This window comes from Lolium perenne, chromosome 1 (assembly GCF_019359855.2).
Source record: "Lolium perenne isolate Kyuss_39 chromosome 1, Kyuss_2.0, whole genome shotgun sequence".
NCBI classification, from domain to species: domain Eukaryota; kingdom Viridiplantae; phylum Streptophyta; class Magnoliopsida; order Poales; family Poaceae; genus Lolium; species Lolium perenne.
Genome location: NC_067244.2, coordinates 181629259 through 181653102, shown reverse-complemented (window position 1 = coordinate 181653102; position 23844 = coordinate 181629259).

Below are 23844 nucleotides of genomic sequence, written 5' to 3'. Positions count from 1 at the left end.
GCCAAACCTTGATCATTATAAGTTGAGTGATGATCATAAACCCTAAGAACTTGAGGTAGAGATATTAAGAACAAGTGGATCATGCCTAATCCATGACCATGCTTTGGAGAAATAGGAGAATAATTCAAATGCTAACACTTATACGATTAATAGATATTATCCCCCACATGAAATCATAGGGAGGTAATTAGTAAGCAACCCTAGACTTATATCCCAACCTTAACTTGTGAATCACTTGGTGATCATAAGTAGAATCCTACCACATCTATATTTCATAAATTAAAGAACTTAAGAAAACCTTAGAGATTAATTCTATACTTTATATGATGAGAAACTATTCATCATTAGAACCAAAGTTAACTATAAAAAGAACCATATCTACTTTAGTTACTTTAACAATGGATTAAGGATAACCATAGTGGAATCAAATAAAACTAATTCTCAATATCTTAGTAACTAAAGGAGAACATAAAATGTTAATAAAGCCACCACCTTATCATGGTTAGGGGAGATTAACCCTAGCACATGCAATATGGTGCCATTTCATCTCGATAACCTAGAATTAAACCTCAACCCTAGTTTATGTATCACTATGGTGATCATAACATGAACTAAGCCACAATTAAATTCCAAACCATGTGCCATTAGGTGAATATGCTTTTAACCCTAGAATTGCTCACTAATTAAAATCTTATGCTTCAATTCTTCAACATAAGAAAAACCTTGTGCTACATTATATGGTTAAAACCATATGTGTAGTGATCAACTATTTATCTTGGTAACCAAGAACAACTATGATGGAACACTACCTACCCTAGATCCTTTCAATAATAATAATAGTGTTAACTTTACAAGGGGCTTGTAATAGAAACCATAAAACCCTAATAGATTTAATGCTCACATAAAATCATATGTGAACAACCAATTTCTCAAATAGAAACCAACTCCTAATAACTAACTCTGAAATACTTTGAGTTGAGATTATCAACTCTACTAATTCCAAATAGAGTTGATTCATATAAAAAAGAATTAAAATGAGAATACGAACTCATGTTTAATTGCTATATTGAATAAGCCCACATATGTGAAATTTAATCAACTATAAAATGCTTTTCTCAATTGGGAGAGTGGTGTAATGGTCATTGCACTAAATACTCAGTAAACTCCAATTATTTAACACCTGCAAAATAAGAAGATTCAAGTTTGAATTATAAAAACCAGAATTGAAAACAGAAAATAAAACAGAAAAAGAAGAGAGGAGGGAAAAACCTACCTGGACCTTACCTGCACCGCAGCCCAGGCTGCAGCCCAGCAACCAAGCCCGTAGCAACCCAGCAGTAGCCCACCAACACGGCCCAACGCCAGCCCAAAATACCCTTTCGCCAAAATAACAGAGGAGAGGCGTCGTCCTCATCTCTTCTGGCGCATGGAGGCCACCTCGACGTCGTGGCCGGCTTCTCCTCGCGCTGGCGCCCTCTCCTTCCTTGACGACGTGACGAGGCACCTCCGACTCCGTATAAATACCGCGGCAAAACCCTAACCCCGAAGTTCTTCCTCTCTGCCCCAATTTTTCCCCATACCCGAAACCCTGGTTCCGCCGGACACCATTACCGCCGGCGATGGAGACCTCCCTAGGCCAAGCCGTGACCACCACTGTGATCACCGTCCTCGTCTTGGTCACCGTGTGCAAGGAATTAAGCTGAGGCGTCTTCAATCGACCGTGCCAGGTCGTCTTCCCCGACGACGGCATCAAGCAATCTCGGCGATTGCAACCTCCCCTCGCCTCGCCGACAAGCCCTTCGTGTTCTGGGTGAGTCTCTGATGCTCAAGCGCCTCCTAGCCCTCTCGATTACGCCCTTAATCGTGTCCGCGCCGGTAATCTGCGAGCGCTACCACTCGGCCTCGCCGTCGATCTTGCTCCGATGACCTATTCGGAGCGGCGCCGCCACCATAATGCTCACCGTGACGCGCTGAGTCGAATAGGCATAATGGTGCGTCTTCGGGAGTAGCCAAACTCCGGCAATCATCGCCACAGTACGCCGGCCACCGTGCTCAATTGCCACGTTGGCAATTTTGACCCGGTCAAGCATGCGTGGCAGGTGACGTGGACGTAGACCCACTGGTCAGTGACTAGGTGGGTAACTTAGCTGGGTAACTGTAGTATTAACCGTTTGAATTTAAATCCAGGAAATTGCTGCAACTCCAAATAATTATAGAAAAATCATATTAACTCAGAAAAATAAAAATAAGACATCAAAATTCTTATAAAAGTAAATTCTATTTAATAAAAATATAATATGAAATTTTTATTTTTAATAAAAATTTAATTGTTTAATACTTGTTATTTAAAGCCTTTAATTTTAATTCTAAATTCAGTTAAAATTCAATAATTAGGAAGAAGGTATAAAATAAATAAAAACTAGAAAGTAAATAAGGAAAACATTAAAATTAATTTTCCTTTACTATTAACTTATTAAATTATTATCAGAAGGATTTAAACCTTAGTTAATAATTATCTTAATTATTAATTATCTAAAAATAATAAAATGCCAAATTCAATATTATTTTTATTCCCAAATTATTGATAACTTCAACTTTAAATTGAAGTTATTAATCATAGAACTATATGGTGATTAAGAAACCCTAGTTCCATATGGTAGAAAACTAGGAACTCATCATTTCATGTATAATCCTAAAACCCTAATTCAATTATGCACAAAACCTAGTTCCATCACTACATGTGAAACCTAAATGGTTTCTAAACCTAAACCTAGGTTAGAATATGTGATCATGTACTTACTTCTGATCCACAAAACCATAACTAGCAATTAAACACTTGTTATGTCCACATAAAATGTAGGAGCTCTTTTATCAATCATTTAGTATCCCATATATGCATCCCTATCCAACATGGTTGATCAAATAGGGTTAACCAAATGCAAACCCTAGCTCATATCCTTAGAATTATCATCTTTAAGTAACTTTAATTATCATCACACCATTGTGATGAACCCTAACAGCACCCATACCTACTATATTGCATTACATAACCCTGTTCCATTAAACCCTACTAGTGTGAGATACTTATGAACCATCCTATTTTGGAACCAACCATTCTCTACTTAGAGATCCAATGGCTAATACAAGCCAACCTCAACCTTAATTGTAATACTTCTTATTACTTAAGAAGTATGTTCTTCAAAAGTTATTCTTTTGAAATAAAGAATCATCATCAACCCTGCTTATAAGGACCTATAAACCCTAGCCAACTATCACCAACAAGGTATGCCACCTTGATAGCAACTATTGGTAATTAAGATGTTTAGGCTTAATTCAACAATACAAGCCTAGTAGCTGATGAATCCAACTAGGTTGTGATCCATCTAATACTTACTCCAGAAATTAACTGAAACCATATCAACCATAGAACCCCCTCAACCTAATTATCATACTTGTTCTTTATTTAAGAACATGTTCTTCAAAAGTTATTCTTTTAAAGTATATGATAAGTAATCATTAACCATGTCATATAGTACTAAAATGGACCACTGTTCTTTACTTGTTAACATTATGCCAATTATCATTCTTTGTGTGCTCAATTGATTACTATGCTTTATCATATAACTTGTACATGATACCAAGTAATCAAACCTTAATAAGAACCTTGTTTGTGAATCACTCTAAAAGTGCAACACACCCTGAATTAATCATCACAACTCACTAATCCTAAATCATCGGGGTTAGGTCACGCTTAGAGCGATTGCATCTCATTCTTATGCATTATTGCATCCTTGCCAATCTTTTCAACATCGTCCTTACCGGACGATGATGCTATTTCAGAATTTGGAGTTATTACGTATTGAAGACCTTGTCTGCATAATCTTGCAGTCAAGAAAGGCAAGTTCATCACTTGCTCATGTCATTTGTGTATTTCTATCAAATTACTTGCAAAGTATTATGGTTATCACTATTGCATAAAAATCAAAACCACTACTTTCATAACTATGAATATTACTATGTGGTGGGCAATGGAACCATGGATTGTGTTGATATGGTGGAGGTTCCATTGCACGGGCTTATATCCATCTAGGATTAAACAACAAATGTCGCCAGTGATTCTTTGCCGTAATACCCGTGTTAACCATAAGATCCGGAGTGGGACGGAATAGTCAAAAGTGTTTCCACCTCTCGTTCATCAACGGATGCGCTTTACCGTAGACACTTGTATCTGTCAGGGCAAGCGGTTGGCTGGGGAAGCCTTAAGTCCCCACGGCATAGTCCGTAGACACTTGTCGCTCAAAGTGCAAGCGGTTGGCTGGGGAAGCCTTAGGGCATCTCCAACCGGCTGACCCAAACGGACGCGCTGGGCCGTCCGTTCTGGCCGTTTGGGTGGCCGAGCGGACGCGCGGACGGAGCCCCGCGTCCGCGCGTCCGTTTGGGTCGCGCCCTGTGATACGTCTCCAACATATCCATAATTTCTGATGTTCCATGCTTGTTTTATGATAATACTTACATGTTTTGCTTGCACTTTATAATGTTTTTATGCGTTTTCCGGAACTAACCTATTAACAAGATGCCACAAAGGTGCGGTTCCTGTTTCTGCTGTTTTTGGTTCCAGAAAGGCTGTTCGGGCAATATTCTCGGAATTGGACGAAATCAACGCCAAACCTCCTATTTTTCCCGGAAGCATCCAGAACACCGAAGAAGAGTCGGAGAGGGGCCAGGGGGCCACCACACCACAAGGCGGCGCGGGCCAGACCCTGGCCGCGCTGGCCTAGGGTGTGGCGCCCCCAGGTGCCCCCCTGCGCCGCCTCTTCGCCTATAAAACCCCTTTCGACCTAAAAACACCGTACCAATTGACGAAACTCCAGAAAGACTCCAGGGGCGCCGCCACCGTCGCGAAACTCCAATTCGGGGACAGAACTCTGTCCGGCACCTGCCGGGACGGGGAAGTGCCCCCGGAAGCTATCTCCATCAACGCCACCGCCTCCGCCATGCTCCGTGAGTAGTTCCCCCATGGACTACGGGTTCTAGCAGTAGCTATGTCGGTATACTCTCCCCCATGTACGTCAATACAATGGTCTCATGAGCTGCCTTACATGATTGAGATTCATCTGATGTAATCGGTGTTGTGTTTGTTGGGATCCGATGGATGATACATTATGATTAGTCTATCTATAAAGTTTGTGAAGTTATTGTTGCTGCAATCTTGTTATGCTTAATGCTTGTCACTAGGGCCCGAGTGGCATGATCTTAGATTTGAGCTCTATACTTATTGCTTAGATTGTATCTACAAGTTGTATGCACATGTCACTGTCCGGAACCAATGGCCCCGAAGTGAGAAGAATCGGGACAACCGGAGGGGATGGCGGTGATGTGAGGATCACATGTTTTCACGGTGTGTTAATGCTTTGCTCCGGTGCTCTATTAAAAGGAGTACCTTAATATCCAGTAGTTTCCCTTGAGGCCCGGCTGCCACCGGCTGGTAGGACAAAAGATGTTGTGCAAGTTTCTCATTGCGAGCACGTACGACTATATACGGAAAACATGCCTACATAATTAATAAGCCTGATGTTCTTTCTTAATGCCTTTGATTCCTGTCAATTGCCCAACTGTAATTTGTTCACCCAACACTTGTCACTTATTGGAGAGTTACCACTAGTGTAGATCGCTGGGAACCCCGGTCCATATCTCATCATCATATACTTGTCCTACATGTCATTGGAAGTAGTATCTACTATTTTCTGGTGCCATTGCTCTCATATTGCTATTACTGCTGTTGTGTTACTGTTACTACTGCTCTTATATTACTGCTACTTTCACATCACCCATGTTGCTAGTGCTTTTCCAGGTGCAGCTGAATTGACAACTCAGTTGTTAAGGCTTATAAGTATTCTTTACCTCCCCTTGTGTCAAATCAATAAATTGGGTTATACTACCCTCGAAGACTATCGCGATCCCCTATACTTGTGGGTCATCAAGACTGTTTTCTGGCGCCGTTGCCGGGGAGGCATAGCTCTACTCATAAGTTCACCTGGGGAGTACACTCTACCTCTCTCTCTGTTTTATTTTATTTTGTTTTGCTTAGTTTACTTTTGTCTAGTTTATTTGTGCTTAGTTTATTTCTGTCTAATATTATTTTGCGTAGTTTACTTTGCTTAGTTTATTTTTGTCTTGTTTTATTTGTCTCATATACCCAAAAATCCATAAAATTTTGAAAAACCAAAAAATTAAAAACTGCTGTTATGGGAGAACCAACAACCTACTTGGAGCTTATAGAATGTTATAATAATTATAGAGAATCAAGAACTGGTAAAATAATGAGTGCTATGATAGAAAAATTAAATACAATTGCTAGAATCTTGCTTAGACGCCATGATATAAACTGTTGCTCTCAACAGGATAAACATCTTAAATTTCAATGTGGCTTTAGTGAGGAATTTTTTATTAAGAACTATAACCGGAATTGCTATATTCATTATGGGTTCGAAGAGGTAGAACAATTTGTCTTATTTATGGGAGCCTCCGAGATAGAATCCTTCATGGTTGAGAATTATGAAACTTGTGCTATTTGTAAGGACCTTAAAGATTATGTCTCTACTATCCTTAATTCTTGCATAGAATGCTACAGTAGGAATCCTTATATCCTTGATTATAAAGAGAGACACATTAATGCACAAGAATGCACTCACAATTTGCAGGAACCGGTGGAAGAAGAAATTGATGAACCTGAAAGCTCATTGGATGAAAAAGAAGAGGAGAGCGACGAACAAAAGGAGGAAGAATGGATTAGCTACCCATGCCAACCTTCTAATGAGAGTAACTCTTCATCTCTTACACTATTTGATTGTCCTCCATGCTTACCGAAAGAGGTTGAATGTTATGTTCCTGTGGATTCTCTTGAAATAGTACCTATGAGTAAAACTTGTGAGAATAATTATGCTACTGTTATTTATGACAATCCATGCTACTTTGATAAATCTTATGATAATGCTTTGTTTGTGCCTGATGTCGAAATGCATGGTACTAAAGAATTTTGCTTAGCAAATGTTTATGATAAAGCTCTAGATGATGGTCCTATGTTACTTGATACTGTTAATTGTACTACTAATGAAAATGGGATTGGAGAGTCCTTGACTTATTCTATGAGTCCCATATCTCTTAAGATTGATCAATTACCTTGTTATATTATTAATAAAAGTAAGTTTGAAAGTTTTAATCGCACTATTCTTGAACTTGATAAAAATTATGTAATTGGAAATCATGAAAAGTATGCTGCATGTGATAGTTATATTGTTGAGTTTGTTCATGAAGCTACTGAAAATTATTATGAGAGAGGAAAATATGATTGTAGAAATTTGCATGGTACTAAAACACCTCTCTATGTGCTTAAAATTTTGAAGCTACACCTGTTTTATCTTCTTATGCTTGTTACTTTGCTTTTCATGAACTTGTTTATTTACAAGATTCCTTTGCATAGGAAGCATGTTAGACTTAAATGTGTTTTGGATTTGCTTCTTGATGCTCTCTTTTGCTTCAAATACTATTTCTTGCGAGTGCATCATTAAAACTGCTGAGCCCATCTTAATGGCTATAAAGAAAGCAACTTCTTGGGAGATAACCCATGTGTTATTTTGCTACAGTACTTTGTTTTATATTTGTGTCTTGGAAGTTGTTTACTACTGTAGCAACCTCTCCTTATATTAGTTTTGTGTTTTGTTGTGCCAAGTGAAGCCTCTAATCGAAGGTTGATACTAGATTTGAATTTCTGCGCAGAAACAGATTTCTATCTGTCACGAATCTGGGCTGTTTCCTCTTTAGAAAAATCAGAAAAATATGCCAATTTACGTGCGTGTTCCTCAGATATGTATGCAACTTTCATTAGTTTTGAGTTTTCTGATTTGAGCAACGGAAGTATTTTATTAAAATTCGTCTTTACTGGCTGTTCTGTTTTGGCAGATTCTGTCTCTGTTTTTTGCATTGTCTCTTGTGGACTTTAAGCGAGCTTTTCTAGACGTAGAGGGCTGTAGCTAATGTTTTATTGAGTTCTTGCAATGTGCCACTACAAGACCAAGGTGGATTCAAATTTTTTGAGTACTAACCCCTCTAATGAAGTTTATGAGAAGTTTGGTGTGAAGGAAGTTTTCAAGGGTCAAGAGAGGAGGATGATATATGATCAAGAAGACTGAAAAGTCTAAGCTTGGGGATGCCCCCGTGGTTCATCCCTGCATATTTCAAAAAGACTCAAGCGTCTAAGCTTGGGGATGCCCAAGGCATCCCCTTCTTCATCAACTTATCAGGTTTCCTCCCCTGAAACTATATTTTTATTCGGTCACATCTTATGTGCTTTACTTGGAGCGTCTGTGTGTTTATTTTCGTTTTGTTTTTGTTTGAATAAGATGGATCCTAGCAATCCTTGATTGGGAGAGATACACGCTCCGCTTTTTCATATGAACACTTGTTCTTCGTTTTACTTTTAATGTTCAATGATAAAAGTTGGAAGCTACAATACTTATCTTTATTTGGTTGGAAAAGGAAAATGCCTCATATGTCTTGGATAATTTGATACTTGGCAATTGTTTTGAGCTCTTGTGGTGACCCGGCATACCACTGCATGGTGTAGTATGCAAGTCTGATATAACACCAATGAAACACCGTTCCACTAGTATTATATCGCTCAGAGTGGTACAACAGAAACATATGCGGGTCCAAGGCATGTCTATAGAATTACAACATTGACTCTGTTACATAAGATCATCATAGCCTCCTACTTTACAATGAGGTAAAACTGCAGATAAACTCCAGAAGAACGACTCGTAGTCTAATCCTATCACGAACTCTACTTGTAGAGTATTTGACTAGCTATAGAGGCTATGAATAGATTCTGGCTAAGTAGGAGCTAGGTATAGGAATTGAGTTCCCTTCTATGGCTAACTAAGTTTTCTCCTTGTTGGATGTGGTATCTGACTCCTCTGACAGGGTCCCGTCTCTTGAAGTAGTTGTTGACTCCTCAGCCTTCGAGTTGCACTGTAGATCCTCGTTCGATGCCTCCATATCTAAGCAGGGGATTTAAGAGTGGGATGAGTACGAGCGTACTCAACAAGTTCATTATAGGAAAGAGGTGTTTAATGCACTAGCTACAGCATTAGACCAGAAAGTCTAATACCAATGCAAGTTTTCATAACCATTTCTTCAAAAGGTTGCTTTTATTCAGAAGAACTATGTCCGTCAGCCTTCACCGGTTTACTAGAACTTCATGGAGCTCCTTTCCGGCAGCGTTCGCAGTTCCATATCCCGGAACAGGGAGTGACAGGTCACGGTTCTTTACACTCTGCAGAGGTGTGTTGCTTTACCCATAAGAGATCTTAACCTTGGTGCCAACCGGGCATATGTTCCCGTCCACACTTCCTTTGGTGTGAGGCCCGGTATAAGGTCTAGCCAATCATGTTCCTCCGCTACCTCGAACACCCACCCTTTGTTGCATGCGCCGACCCTGGGTCCACGTCGGTCCCATTATTCCCGTAATTTCAGGGTGGACCCCGACCACGACAACAGTGCTGGGCTCTACCATACACTCCTACGCCGGTGGCTGCAACCCATCATAGACCGCAATACCGTGGGGAATTAGAATGGGATCCCCACCCTACCGCTTGTTCTTCGAACGACAAGTGTCTACGGACTGTGCCGTGGGGATTAAGGCTTCCCCAGCCTACCGCTTGCCGCCGACAGATACAAGTGTCTACGGTAAAGCGCATCCGTTGATGAACGAGAGGTGGAAACACTTTTGACTACTCCGTCCCACTCCGGATCTTATGGTTAACACGGGTATTACGGCACAAGAATCACTGGCGACATTTGTTGTTTAATCCTAGATGGATATAAACCCGTGCAATGGAACCTCCACCATATCAACACAATCCATGGTTCCATTGCCCACCACATAGTCATATTCATAGTTATGAAAGTAGTGGTTTTGGTTTTTATGCAATAGTGATAATCATAGTACTTTGCAAGTAATTTGATAAAGATACTCAAATGACATGAGCAAGTGATGAACTTGCCTTTATTGACTGCAAGATTATGCAGGCAAAGTCTTCGTTACGCAATAACTCCAAATTCTGAAATAGCATCATCGTCCGGTAAGGACGATGTTTAAAAGATTGGCAAGGATGCAATAATGCATAAGAATGAGATGCAATCGCTCTAAGCGTGACCTAACCCCGATGATTTAGGATCAGTGAGTTGTAATGATTGGTTCAGGGTGTGTTGCACTTTTAGAGTGATTCTCATACAAGGTTCTTATTCAGGTGTGATTACTTGGTATTATAAACAGGTAGATAATAAAGCATAATAATCAATAGAGCACACAAAGAATGATAATTGGCATACTGTTAACAAGTAAAGAACAGTGGTTATTTTAGTACTATATGGCATGGTTAATGATTAATTATCATATACTTTAAAAGAATAACTTTTGAAGAACATGTTCTTTAATAAAGAACAAGTATGATAATTAAGTGGGTGGTTTTCTATGGTTGACTATGGCTTCATGCAGTTGCTGGGATAGGTATTAAATGGATCCCAACAAAGTTGGATTCATCAACACCTGGGGCTTGTAACGTTAAGATAAGCCTAGGCATCCTAAGCAATTCATTATACATGGTTGTTGTCAAGGTTGGTTTATCTTGCTAATGATAGCTGGCTAGGGTTTATATGTCCTTATAAGCAGGGTTGATGATGATTCCTTAGTTTCTTCAAACAAATAACTTTTGAAGAACATACTTCTTAAATAATAAGAAGTATATCAATTAGGTTGAGGTTGTTTAGGTTTGCTATTTAATTCACTAAGTAAGAAATGGTGGTTTCCTAAATAGGATGTTTAATTATTATCTCACACTAAGAGGGTTTAGTGTGTAAGGGATATAATGATAAATATTGGGTATAGATGCTATTGGAGCTCATCACAATGGTGTGATGCTAGTTAAGGTTAATAAAGGATGAGATCCATGTGATAGGAACTAGGTTTGATTAAGATGAACACATGTGATGCTAATTAGTAGTGATAGGGTTCCCATATATTATGTGAATTTGAACAAGCATTTAGTTTCTAAATATGAATCTATGGTTACTAATGGAGTAACATGATCACATGTTACTTAGGGTTTATGTTTGGGAATAATTTAAGGTTCATATGAAGTAGTGGAGCTAAGGTTCCTAATTGAATTAGGGTTTTGGGGTTACACATGAAATGATGAGTTCCTAGTTTTCTACCATATGGAACTAGGGTTTCTTAATCACCATATAGTTCTATGATTAATAACTTCAATTTAAAGTTGAAGTTATTAATAATTTGGGAATAAAAATAATATTGAATTTGGTATTTTATTATTTTAAATAATTAATAATTAGGTAATTATTAATTAGGGTTTAATTCTCACTAATAAAGATTTAACAATTAACAAATAAAGAAAATTAGTTTTAATGTTTTCTTTATTTATTTACTGGTTTTTATTTACTTTTGGGAATTTTTTACTAATTATTGAATTTTAATTGAATTTAGAATTTAAAGAAAAGGCTTAATTCATAAGTATTAAATAATTGAATTTTTATTAAAAATAAAATTTCCATATTATATTTTTATTGGATAGAGTTTACTTTTCTAAGAATTTTGATATATTATTTACCTTTTTCTGAGTTATAATAAAATTTATATGAATTTGCAAAGTTTCAGATATTTTCTGGTTTTTAATTTAAATGAAACTACTAACTACACCCGGCTATTCTACCTACAGAGTCACTGACTCGTGGGCCAGTGGCCATGTCACCTGCCACACGTGCATTGACCAAGGTCAAAATTGCCACGGTGGCAGGGAGGCTCACTGCCGGCGGGAACTGGCGGCAAACGCCGGCGAGATACGGTTCCCGCGGGGTGTGTGGATGCTTGACGGATAGAGGACGCTGAGGCGAACCCAATAGTGGCGGCGCCGCTCCGGTATGGTCGCCGGAACGTGCTCGGCAGTGAGGGGCGGCGGCAGTACTCACGGCCGAACGACGCGGCGGCGATACAGCGAGCAATCGAGGGGGCTAGGAGGTGCTTGAGCATCAGTGACTCACCCGGAGCACGATGAGCATGGCGGCGAGACGAGAGGAGGTCGGCATCGCCGGATTTAGGGTCGCCGGCCGTCGGAGAGACGAGCTCGATGGGGACGCTCCGGGGCACCTCGGCTCGATTCCTACTGCAGACTGGGCATGTAGAGGATGGCGATCACGCTGGTGTGCCCAGCTTGGCTCGGGGTTGCTCCAATCGCCGGCGGTAATGGTGTCCGGCGTAGCTAGGGTTTCGGTTCTGGGAAGAAAATTGAGCAGAGGAGAAAGAACTCGATGCGGTTGTTCATCCAGATGCTTTTATAGGGCGCCTGGACGCGCCTCGTCACACCGTCGGACGAGGAGAGGACGCCAGCGAGAGGGAGAAGCAGAGCACGTTGTCGTGCTGTCCTCCATGCCGAAGGAGAGGATGAGGACGATCCCCCTCTCGTTGATATTTCAACGAAGGGGTATGGGCTGTTGTTGGGCTGGTGTTTGGACCGATGCTGCTGGGCTACTAGTGGGCTGCTCGGCCAGGTAAGGTCCAGGTGAGGCCCTTCTTCTTTTTCTCTTTTTCTGTTTTCATTTTCTATTTTATAATTCAATTTCAATTGCTTTTCTATGTTGCAGGTATTTCTTAATTGAATAATACAAGGAATATTGCAATGGTTATTACACCATTCACCCAATTGAAGAAAGCATTTTATAGTTGCTTAATAATTCACATATGTGGGCTTATTTAATATAGTAAGTAAACATGAGTTTGTGTTCTCATTTTTAATTTCTTTTTCTGTATGAATCAAATCTATTTGGAGTTAATGGAGTTGATAATCTCAACTCAAAGTATTTCAGAGTTAGTTATCAGGAGTTGGTTTCTATTTGAGAGGTTAGTTGTTCACATATGATTTTATGTGAGCATTAATGCTATTAGGGTTTTATGATTTCCATTACAACCCCCCTTGTAAATTAACACTATAATTATCATTGAAAGGATCTAGGGTAGGTATTGTTCCCACATGGTTGTTCTTGGTTACCAAGATAAATAGTTGATCACTACACATATGGTTTTAACCATATAATGTAGCACAAGGTTTTTCTTATTTTCAAGAATTGAAGCAGAAGATTTATTTGATGTGTAAATCTAGGGCTCAATTACTTTTTACCTGATGACACATGGGTTGAATCTTGATTGTGGTTCAGGTTTTATTGGTGATCACCCAAGTGATACCCAAACTAGGGTTGAGATTTAATTCTAGGTTATAGAGATGGGATGACACCATATTGCATGTGCTAGGGTTTAATCTCCCCTAACTATGATAAGGTGGTGACTTGCTTAATATTTCATGTGCTTCCCTAATTACTAAGGATTTGAGGATTGGTTTTATCTTCTACCAATTAACTTCTATTATTACCCCAACTTATCATTAAAGTAACTACATTGATTATAGTTCTTTTTTATAGTTAACTTTGGTCATATGGATATATGGTTTCTCACCATATCAATCATAGAGTTTACCCTAAGGTTTTCTTAGGTGGTTTAATTTCTGAAGTATGGATATGGTAGGATTCTACTTATGATCACCAAGTGGTTCTCAAGTAAAGGTTGGGATATAAGCCTAGGATTGATTACTAGTGATCTCCCCATGATTTCATGTGATGAATAATATCTACTGATCATATAAGTGTTAGCATTTGGATTATTCTCCTATTTCTCCAAAGCATGGTCATGGATTAGGCATGATCCACTTGTTCTTAATATCCTTACCTCAAGTTCTTAGGATTTATGATCATTACTCAATTTATAATGATCAAAGTTTGACTTCCTAAGTTATCTCTCATGGAATGGGTTCTCATTTCTATGATCAGGCATAGTCTTAATCAATTAGGATATAACACTTCTATTTTAATTTCTTGGATGGGTCTACTATGGTTGCCTCAATAATTTATATCCCAGGAGAATACCTGAGATATTCTGTTAGGGTTTTACTTAAGCAATGTTGATATAATCAGCTAGGTATATGGATAGTTCTCTCCCTTAAGTTCAAGTGTCTTCTCAACTAACTTGTGTGTGTAACACCAGATCTTGAGCTCTCTTATATAGGAATGGATTATTCTAGAGTTTATGGTATGTTCGCAAGATCTCATTAGATAATAGAGGGTTAAGTCTCCACCTAGATGCTTAGTTGGATTAGTTGCTACTTTACTTCCTCATTTCATAGATATAATCTTACTCCATTTGGCATTGGCTATCTCAGCACTCCCAAATGATATGGTTTAACTCCTAATGCTTTAGTTCAATGGTTGTCACTTATTCTTAAATAGGTAAAGCTAGGTTTAAAATAAATGGTCTCTCTCATATGGGAAGGCTTGAATAATACTCTAGGGTTTCTCTCAAAGATACTGATTTGAATTCATGGATTTATATCCAAGGTTTAACTCAAGGTTTGTGATTGCTTCTCAATAATTATACAGATCTCTCACCTCTCTAGGTTTGATGCTTAACTATTTGGAATAGAAAAGAATATGTACTTCTTGAGTGGATCTCCTTGTTATGTTTCCAAAGTTAAAGTAGAATGGATATCAAAGGTTTGATGATAAGAAAATGGATTAGTTTAAGACATGGAGAAGATAAGTGAATAATAGTTTCTCCAATTATTGTTACTTGATTTCCAATTAAATGGATGTTCATATTTTGTGGCAAGGATTACCATGCTATAATCTTTTATAAGATCAAGCAATTGATCATTAAGTAAAGTGTTGTTGTGTTGATTATTAGTTCCATTTGATCTAACCCCTTAAATCAAATCATCTCTACCCAAAACAAGGTTTTATCAAAGTCACATTGAGGTTTATAGCGCTTGACTTGATGAGCTACTTCAATTCCACCAAGGTCAAGTGAAACTTCAGTTACTGTGACTGTTTTACTTTAAAGCGCGAAAATTCCCCAGATTTTCTATGCATGAATGCAATGCACACATCTGTTTCCTCTATTTTTGTAACCCCATTACCTGGGATATTACAGTCTCTACCCCTTAAACTAAACTTCGTCCTCGAAGTTTGATCTCTCTCACGTTTCGGATTGTGGAACTGACTTGTGCAGACTAAATCTTTTCTCGAACTCCATGGTGATCTTACTGGATATAATTGAATACATCCCTTGTCCAGATTCTTCCTGGAATCCATTAGTGTTTGACATCAAACAACTATTACTTCCTTTACTTCCATGATTTCCTCCAATTTTATAAGCTTGTTTCCTTTCTCATTGAATATTCAATGATTGGGACTTCTTCTTGTCCTGACAGTCTTTATTCAAGACTAATTGGATAACATTCTCCTATTTGATAAAATAGGTCTTTGTTTTCCCTTACTACCAAAACTGCAATAATGGTACTTGGTAAGGTATTAATATGGAATTGATCATGGTGGTTTATTCCTCTGAGAATGGATTAGACTCATTTAGTCCATCCAATCATGGTTTATAGTTGATACCTATAACTGTTTTGTGTTCTTTAGGTTCCATGAAAGGAATCATTCAAATGGACTTAAGTTTTGGTATAGTCAATCTCTTTTGGTCTTTGGCCTTCTAGGGCTGTATTTGGTCTACGATATTTCCTTCGTTCAACTTTATTAACCTTTGCTTACTTGAGCTTCCGTACTTCTGAGTAAATTTTACTCACTTTTTCAAGTTATAGTCCACTTCTTACTTCCTCGAGGTATGAATCTCGGCTTCTGGTCTGACATCCGTCTGAAAGTAGTGTTCAATAATCTTATGAAAATAAGATCGAACTTCCTTTCAATTCAGACCTTTTGCTTCTATCAAGCTTAAAGTATTGAGTTATTGTATATCTAACTCAATGTTTTACTCTACCCCTTAGAGTTTTCTTATGGTCTTCAACTCCTTTTCTTCCAACTATTGGACTTATGGTTGGAATATTGGTCTGGTTCTAACTTATGGGTTTTACTTCTTCTAAGGTCTCGTGAAGAATGTTTGTGGTGTATCCACTCAATTGTGGACATCCAATGTGAATCCTTCAACTAAATGATTATAGATCTAGCTATTTGGCCGACAAATTTTTTTATTTGTTCACAAACTTTTGTTACAATTAATTAAATCGTGGACTATTTGTAATACCAACTGATACCAGCTGTGGTTATGATACCAACTGTGGCTATTTGATATCTAAAAATGGATTCTGTTATAGGTTCTGATCATCTGGACGAGACATCATCTACTTTATCTCGCAGTATTGATCCTATACCAATTGTGATCTTCTAATATCAACTATGGTCTTCTTATATCTGCTATGGTTTCAGAAATCATCTTCCTTCATTCAGGCTTTATTTTGCAGAAAAACCACTAGCTGACACTATGAATATAGTATTCTGAGTGATTTCCCATGCATTCCCTCTTCCATAATGACTATGGTTCTACTTCTACTACTCCATAATCACCAGATTTCTCACCTTCATGCTTCTAATGTACTAAAGTACTCCTCTGTTGAGGTAAGCATGAGTTTCTGATTGTACTTCTATCAGAGTATTGTGGTTACTTCCCACAACTTTACTTCATTTCTCCGATGAACCTTCATCTTGTCTTCGGAATCTTCCAGAATTCGTCGCTTCCTCACACGAATACTATTACCCTCTAGATCTATAGCACCAAGTAAGGACTTGATATTGCAACATGCATTTGCATATCAACGTCAAACTTCATGTATGGATCTAGTCAAACAATGAAAATCCAATAAAATCCAAGAAGATTCAGCTTTGTGCATATAATACACACCATCATAAGCCTGAATATAATAGTTGAGTAAGACATCTCTAAACATCAGGCTCTGATGTGTAGTATATAACACCACATAATATAGGTTTATTTCGTGATACTTAGCACGAGTATATGGGATTCTACTATTTGTCTCACCTTTTACCTTAATTGCACAATTGCAATAAGATAAACTTGAAACATAATGGTCTAGGATAGTTAAAGTTAACCTAATTTTCTCTGGAAGTACTACTTAACTTCCATTTTGTTGAGGACTAGCTCACATGGTATCTCTAAGTTCTATCATGTCTACTCTAAACACTTATTTTATAGCTCCTATACTTACAAGTGCTTATACTATCATAAGACTATGGTCATGATGTGCTTGGCATACTTCTTATTGTTTTTAGAACATAGTTCTTGCACTATTGTCTGGCTTCTTATTGTTCTCCTCCTAAGTGTTTAAGATGTTCTATTCCCTCACATAATGATTCTCAGGTGAATCATATATGATTAGCAATTCTACTATGTAAGTAGACATATATTAATCCTATCACTCTTCCTTACCTCCCATGATTGATTCATCATGATCTATACTTTCTCATATAACACATAGTTATCACTTATATACTATCAACTGTTTTCACAAGTTTAGATAAGTTTTACTTACCCATTACTTGTATCAGTTTACACCTTTTAGTAGGCTATCTTCCTACTATACATATCTTTAGCACTTGATATTACTTCTAGTGCAGGTCTGAGTAATTCTTACTTAATAATGACATCTGTTGGTACACATCTTCCAATAGGATATCTTCCTTATGGTTGTATCCTCTCTTTGGACTACCATGTATTGTATACCAACTGTGATCTACTCATCTATTGTTTTAAGGACTTATTGATATACTACCTACTTGGAATCAGCTGACTAATTTTATTTTATCTTGATAAGTTAGGTAGGAAATGTTGACTCAAGTGTGTCAGGATTATTCTCAAGTGAATATCCATCTCAAGTCATCAGAAGTATTTGGTTTACCTAGGACAACTTCCTATAGACACTACCAATCCTATAGGTCTCCTTTAAAGGGTTTTAATCCTAAGGTCAAAGCATTTGCTCTGATACCAACTGTGGTGACCCGGCATACCACTGCATGGTGTAGTATGCAAGTCTGATATAACACCAATGAAACACCGTTCCACTAGTATTATATCGCTCAGAGTGGTACAACAGAAACATATGCGGGTCCAAGGCATGTCTATAGAATTACAACATTGACTCTGTTACATAAGATCATCATAGCCTCCTACTTTACAATGAGGTAAAACTGCAGATAAACTCCAGAAGAACGACTCGTAGTCTAATCCTATCACGAACTCTACTTGTAGAGTATTTGACTAGCTATAGAGGCTATGAATAGATTCTGGCTAAGTAGGAGCTAGGTATAGGAATTGAGTTCCCTTCTATGGCTAACTAAGTTTTCTCCTTGTTGGATGTGGTATCTGACTCCTCTGACAGGGTCCCGTCTCTTGAAGTAGTTGTTGACTCCTCAGCCTTCGAGTTGCACTGTAGATCCTCGTTCGATGCCTCCATATCTAAGCAGGGGATTTAAGAGTGGGATGAGTACGAGCGTACTCAACAAGTTCATTATAGGAAAGAGGTGTTTAATGCACTAGCTACAGCATTAGACCAGAAAGTCTAATACCAATGCAAGTTTTCATAACCATTTCTTCAAAAGGTTGCTTTTATTCAGAAGAACTATGTCCGTCAGCCTTCACCGGTTTACTAGAACTTCATGGAGCTCCTTTCCGGTGGCGTTCAGCTCCATATCCCGGAACAGGAGTGACAGTCACGGTTCTTTACACTGCAGAGGTGTGTTGCTTTACCCATAAGAGATCTTAACCTTGGTGCCAACCGGGCATATGTTCCCGTCCACACTTCCTTTGGTGTGAGGCCCGGTATAAGGTCTAGCCAATCATGTTCCTCCGCTACCTCGAACACCCACCCTTTGTTGCATGCGCCGACCCTGGGTCCACGTCGGTCCCATTATTCCCGTAATTTCAGGGTGGACCCGACCACGACAACGATGCTTGGGCTCTACCATACACTCCTACGCCGGTGGCTGCAACCCATCATAGACCGCAATACCGTGGGGAATTAGAATGGGATCCCCACCCTACCGCTTGTTCTTCGAACGACAAGTGTCTACGGACTGTGCCGTGGGGACTTAAGGCTTCCCCAGCCTACCGCTTGCCGCCGACAGATACAAGTGTCTACGGTAAAGCGCATCCGTTGATGAACGAGAGGTGGAAACACTTTTGACTACTCCGTCCCACTCCGGATCTTATGGTTAACACGGGTATTACGGCACAAGAATCACTGGCGACATTTGTTGTTTAATCCTAGATGGATATAAACCCGTGCAATGGAACCTCCACCATATCAACACAATCCATGGTTCCATTGCCCACCACATAGTCATATTCATAGTTATGAAAGTAGTGGTTTTGGTTTTTATGCAATAGTGATAATCATAGTACTTTGCAAGTAATTTGATAAAGATACTCAAATGACATGAGCAAGTGATGAACTTGCCTTTATTGACTGCAAGATTATGCAGGCAAAGTCTTCGTTACGCAATAACTCCAAATTCTGAAATAGCATCATCGTCCGGTAAGGACGATGTTTAAAAGATTGGCAAGGATGCAATAATGCATAAGAATGAGATGCAATCGCTCTAAGCGTGACCTAACCCCGATGATTTAGGATCAGTGAGTTGTAATGATTGGTTCAGGGTGTGTTGCACTTTTAGAGTGATTCTCATACAAGGTTCTTATTCAGGTGTGATTACTTGGTATTATAAACAGGTAGATAATAAAGCATAATAATCAATAGAGCACACAAAGAATGATAATTGGCATACTGTTAACAAGTAAAGAACAGTGGTTATTTTAGTACTATATGGCATGGTTAATGATTAATTATCATATACTTTAAAAGAATAACTTTTGAAGAACATGTTCTTTAATAAAGAACAAGTATGATAATTAAGTGGGTGGTTTTCTATGGTTGACTATGGCTTCATGCAGTTGCTGGGATAGGTATTAAATGGATCCCAACAAAGTTGGATTCATCAACACCTGGGGCTTGTAACGTTAAGATAAGCCTAGGCATCCTAAGCAATTCATTATACATGGTTGTTGTCAAGGTTGGTTTATCTTGCTAATGATAGCTGGCTAGGGTTTATATGTCCTTATAAGCAGGGTTGATGATGATTCCTTATTTTCTTCAAAAAAATAACTTTTGAAGAACATACTTCTTAAATAATAAGAAGTATATCAATTAGGTTGAGGTTGTTTAGGTTTGCTATTTAATTCACTAAGTAAGAAATGGTGGTTTCCTAAATAGGATGTTTAATTATTATCTCACACTAAGAGGGTTTAGTGTGTAAGGGATATAATGATAAATATTGGGTATAGATGCTATTGGAGCTCATCACAATGGTGTGATGCTAGTTAAGGTTAATAAAGGATGAGATCCATGTGATAGGAACTAGGTTTGATTAAGATGAACACATGTGATGCTAATTAGTAGTGATAGGGTTCCCATATATTATGTGAATTTGAACAAGCATTTAGTTTCTAAATATGAATCTATGGTTACTAATGGAGTAACATGATCACATGTTACTTAGGGTTTATGTTTGGGAATAATTTAAGGTTCATATGAAGTAGTGGAGCTAAGGTTCCTAATTGAATTAGGGTTTTGGGGTTACACATGAAATGATGAGTTCCTAGTTTTCTACCATATGGAACTAGGGTTTCTTAATCACCATATAGTTCTATGATTAATAACTTCAATTTAAAGTTGAAGTTATTAATAATTTGGGAATAAAAATAATATTGAATTTGGTATTTTATTATTTTAAATAATTAATAATTAGGTAATTATTAATTAGGGTTTAATTCTCACTAATAAAGATTTAACAATTAACAAATAAAGAAAATTAGTTTTAATGTTTTCTTTATTTATTTACTGGTTTTTATTTACTTTTGGGAATTTTTTACTAATTATTGAATTTTAATTGAATTTAGAATTTAAAGAAAAGGCTTAATTCATAAGTATTAAATAATTGAATTTTTATTAAAAATAAAATTTCCATATTATATTTTTATTGGATAGAGTTTACTTTTCTAAGAATTTTGATATATTATTTACCTTTTTCTGAGTTATAATAAAATTTATATGAATTTGCAAAGTTTCAGATATTTTCTGGTTTTTAATTTAAATGAAACTACTAACTACACCCGGCTATTCTACCTACAGAGTCACTGACTCGTGGGCCAGTGGCCATGTCACCTGCCACACGTGCATTGACCAAGGTCAAAATTGCCACGGTGGCAGGGAGGCTCACTGCCGGCGGGAACTGGCGGCAAACGCCGGCGAGATACGGTTCCCGCGGGGTGTGTGGATGCTTGACGGATAGAGGACGCTGAGGCGAACCCAATAGTGGCGGCGCCGCTCCGGTATGGTCGCCGGAACGTGCTCGGCAGTGAGGGGCGGCGGCAGTACTCACGGCCGAACGACGCGGCGGCGATACAGCGAGCAATCGAGGGGGCTAGGAGGTGCTTGAGCATCAGTGACTCACCCGGAGCACGATGAGCATGGCGGCGAGACGAGAGGAGGTCGGCATCGCCGGATTTAGGGTCGCCGGCCGTCGGAGAGACGAGCTCGATGGGGACGCTCCGGGGCACCTCGGCTCGATTCCTACTGCAGACTGGGCATGTAGAGGATGGCGATCACGCTGGTGTGCCCAGCTTGGCTCGGGGTTGCTCCAATCGCCGGCGGTAATGGTGTCCGGCGTAGCTAGGGTTTCGGTTCTGGGAAGAAAATTGAGCAGAGGAGAAAGAACTCGATGCGGTTGTTCATCCAGATGCTTTTATAGGGCGCCTGGACGCGCCTCGTCACACCGTCGGACGAGGAGAGGACGCCAGCGAGAGGGAGAAGCAGAGCACGTTGTCGTGCTGTCCTCCATGCCGAAGGAGAGGATGAGGACGATCCCCCTCTCGTTGATATTTCAACGAAGGGGTATGGGCTGTTGTTGGGCTGGTGTTTGGACCGATGCTGCTGGGCTACTAGTGGGCTGCTCGGCCAGGTAAGGTCCAGGTGAGGCCCTTCTTCTTTTTCTCTTTTTCTGTTTTCATTTTCTGTTTTATAATTCAATTTCAATTGCTTTTCTATGTTGCAGGTATTTCTTAATTGAATAATACAAGGAATATTGCAATGGTTATTACACCATTCACCCAATTGAAGAAAGCATTTTATAGTTGCTTAATAATTCACATATGTGGGCTTATTTAATATAGTAAGTAAACATGAGTTTGTGTTCTCATTTTTAATTTCTTTTTCTGTATGAATCAAATCTATTTGGAGTTAATGGAGTTGATAATCTCAACTCAAAGTATTTCAGAGTTAGTTATCAGGAGTTGGTTTCTATTTGAGAGGTTAGTTGTTCACATATGATTTTATGTGAGCATTAATGCTATTAGGGTTTTATGATTTCCATTACAACCCCCCTTGTAAATTAACACTATAATTATCATTGAAAGGATCTAGGGTAGGTATTGTTCCCACATGGTTGTTCTTGGTTACCAAGATAAATAGTTGATCACTACACATATGGTTTTAACCATATAATGTAGCACAAGGTTTTTCTTATTTTCAAGAATTGAAGCAGAAGATTTATTTGATGTGTAAATCTAGGGCTCAATTACTTTTTACCTGATGACACATGGGTTGAATCTTGATTGTGGTTCAGGTTTTATTGGTGATCACCCAAGTGATACCCAAACTAGGGTTGAGATTTAATTCTAGGTTATAGAGATGGGATGACACCATATTGCATGTGCTAGGGTTTAATCTCCCCTAACTATGATAAGGTGGTGACTTGCTTAATATTTCATGTGCTTCCCTAATTACTAAGGATTTGAGGATTGGTTTTATCTTCTACCAATTAACTTCTATTATTACCCCAACTTATCATTAAAGTAACTACATTGATTATAGTTCTTTTTTATAGTTAACTTTGGTCATATGGATATATGGTTTCTCACCATATCAATCATAGAGTTTACCCTAAGGTTTTCTTAGGTGGTTTAATTTCTGAAGTATGGATATGGTAGGATTCTACTTATGATCACCAAGTGGTTCTCAAGTAAAGGTTGGGATATAAGCCTAGGATTGATTACTAGTGATCTCCCCATGATTTCATGTGATGAATAATATCTACTGATCATATAAGTGTTAGCATTTGGATTATTCTCCTATTTCTCCAAAGCATGGTCATGGATTAGGCATGATCCACTTGTTCTTAATATCCTTACCTCAAGTTCTTAGGATTTATGATCATTACTCAATTTATAATGATCAAAGTTTGACTTCCTAAGTTATCTCTCATGGAATGGGTTCTCATTTCTATGATCAGGCATAGTCTTAATCAATTAGGATATAACACTTCTATTTTAATTTCTTGGATGGGTCTACTATGGTTGCCTCAATAATTTATATCCCAGGAGAATACCTGAGATATTCTGTTAGGGTTTTACTTAAGCAATGTTGATATAATCAGCTAGGTATATGGATAGTTCTCTCCCTTAAGTTCAAGTGTCTTCTCAACTAACTTGTGTGTGTAACACCAGATCTTGAGCTCTCTTATATAGGAATGGATTATTCTAGAGTTTATGGTATGTTCGCAAGATCTCATTAGATAATAGAGGGTTAAGTCTCCACCTAGATGCTTAGTTGGATTAGTTGCTACTTTACTTCCTCATTTCATAGATATAATCTTACTCCATTTGGCATTGGCTATCTCAGCACTCCCAAATGATATGGTTTAACTCCTAATGCTTTAGTTCAATGGTTGTCACTTATTCTTAAATAGGTAAAGCTAGGTTTAAAATAAATGGTCTCTCTCATATGGGAAGGCTTGAATAATACT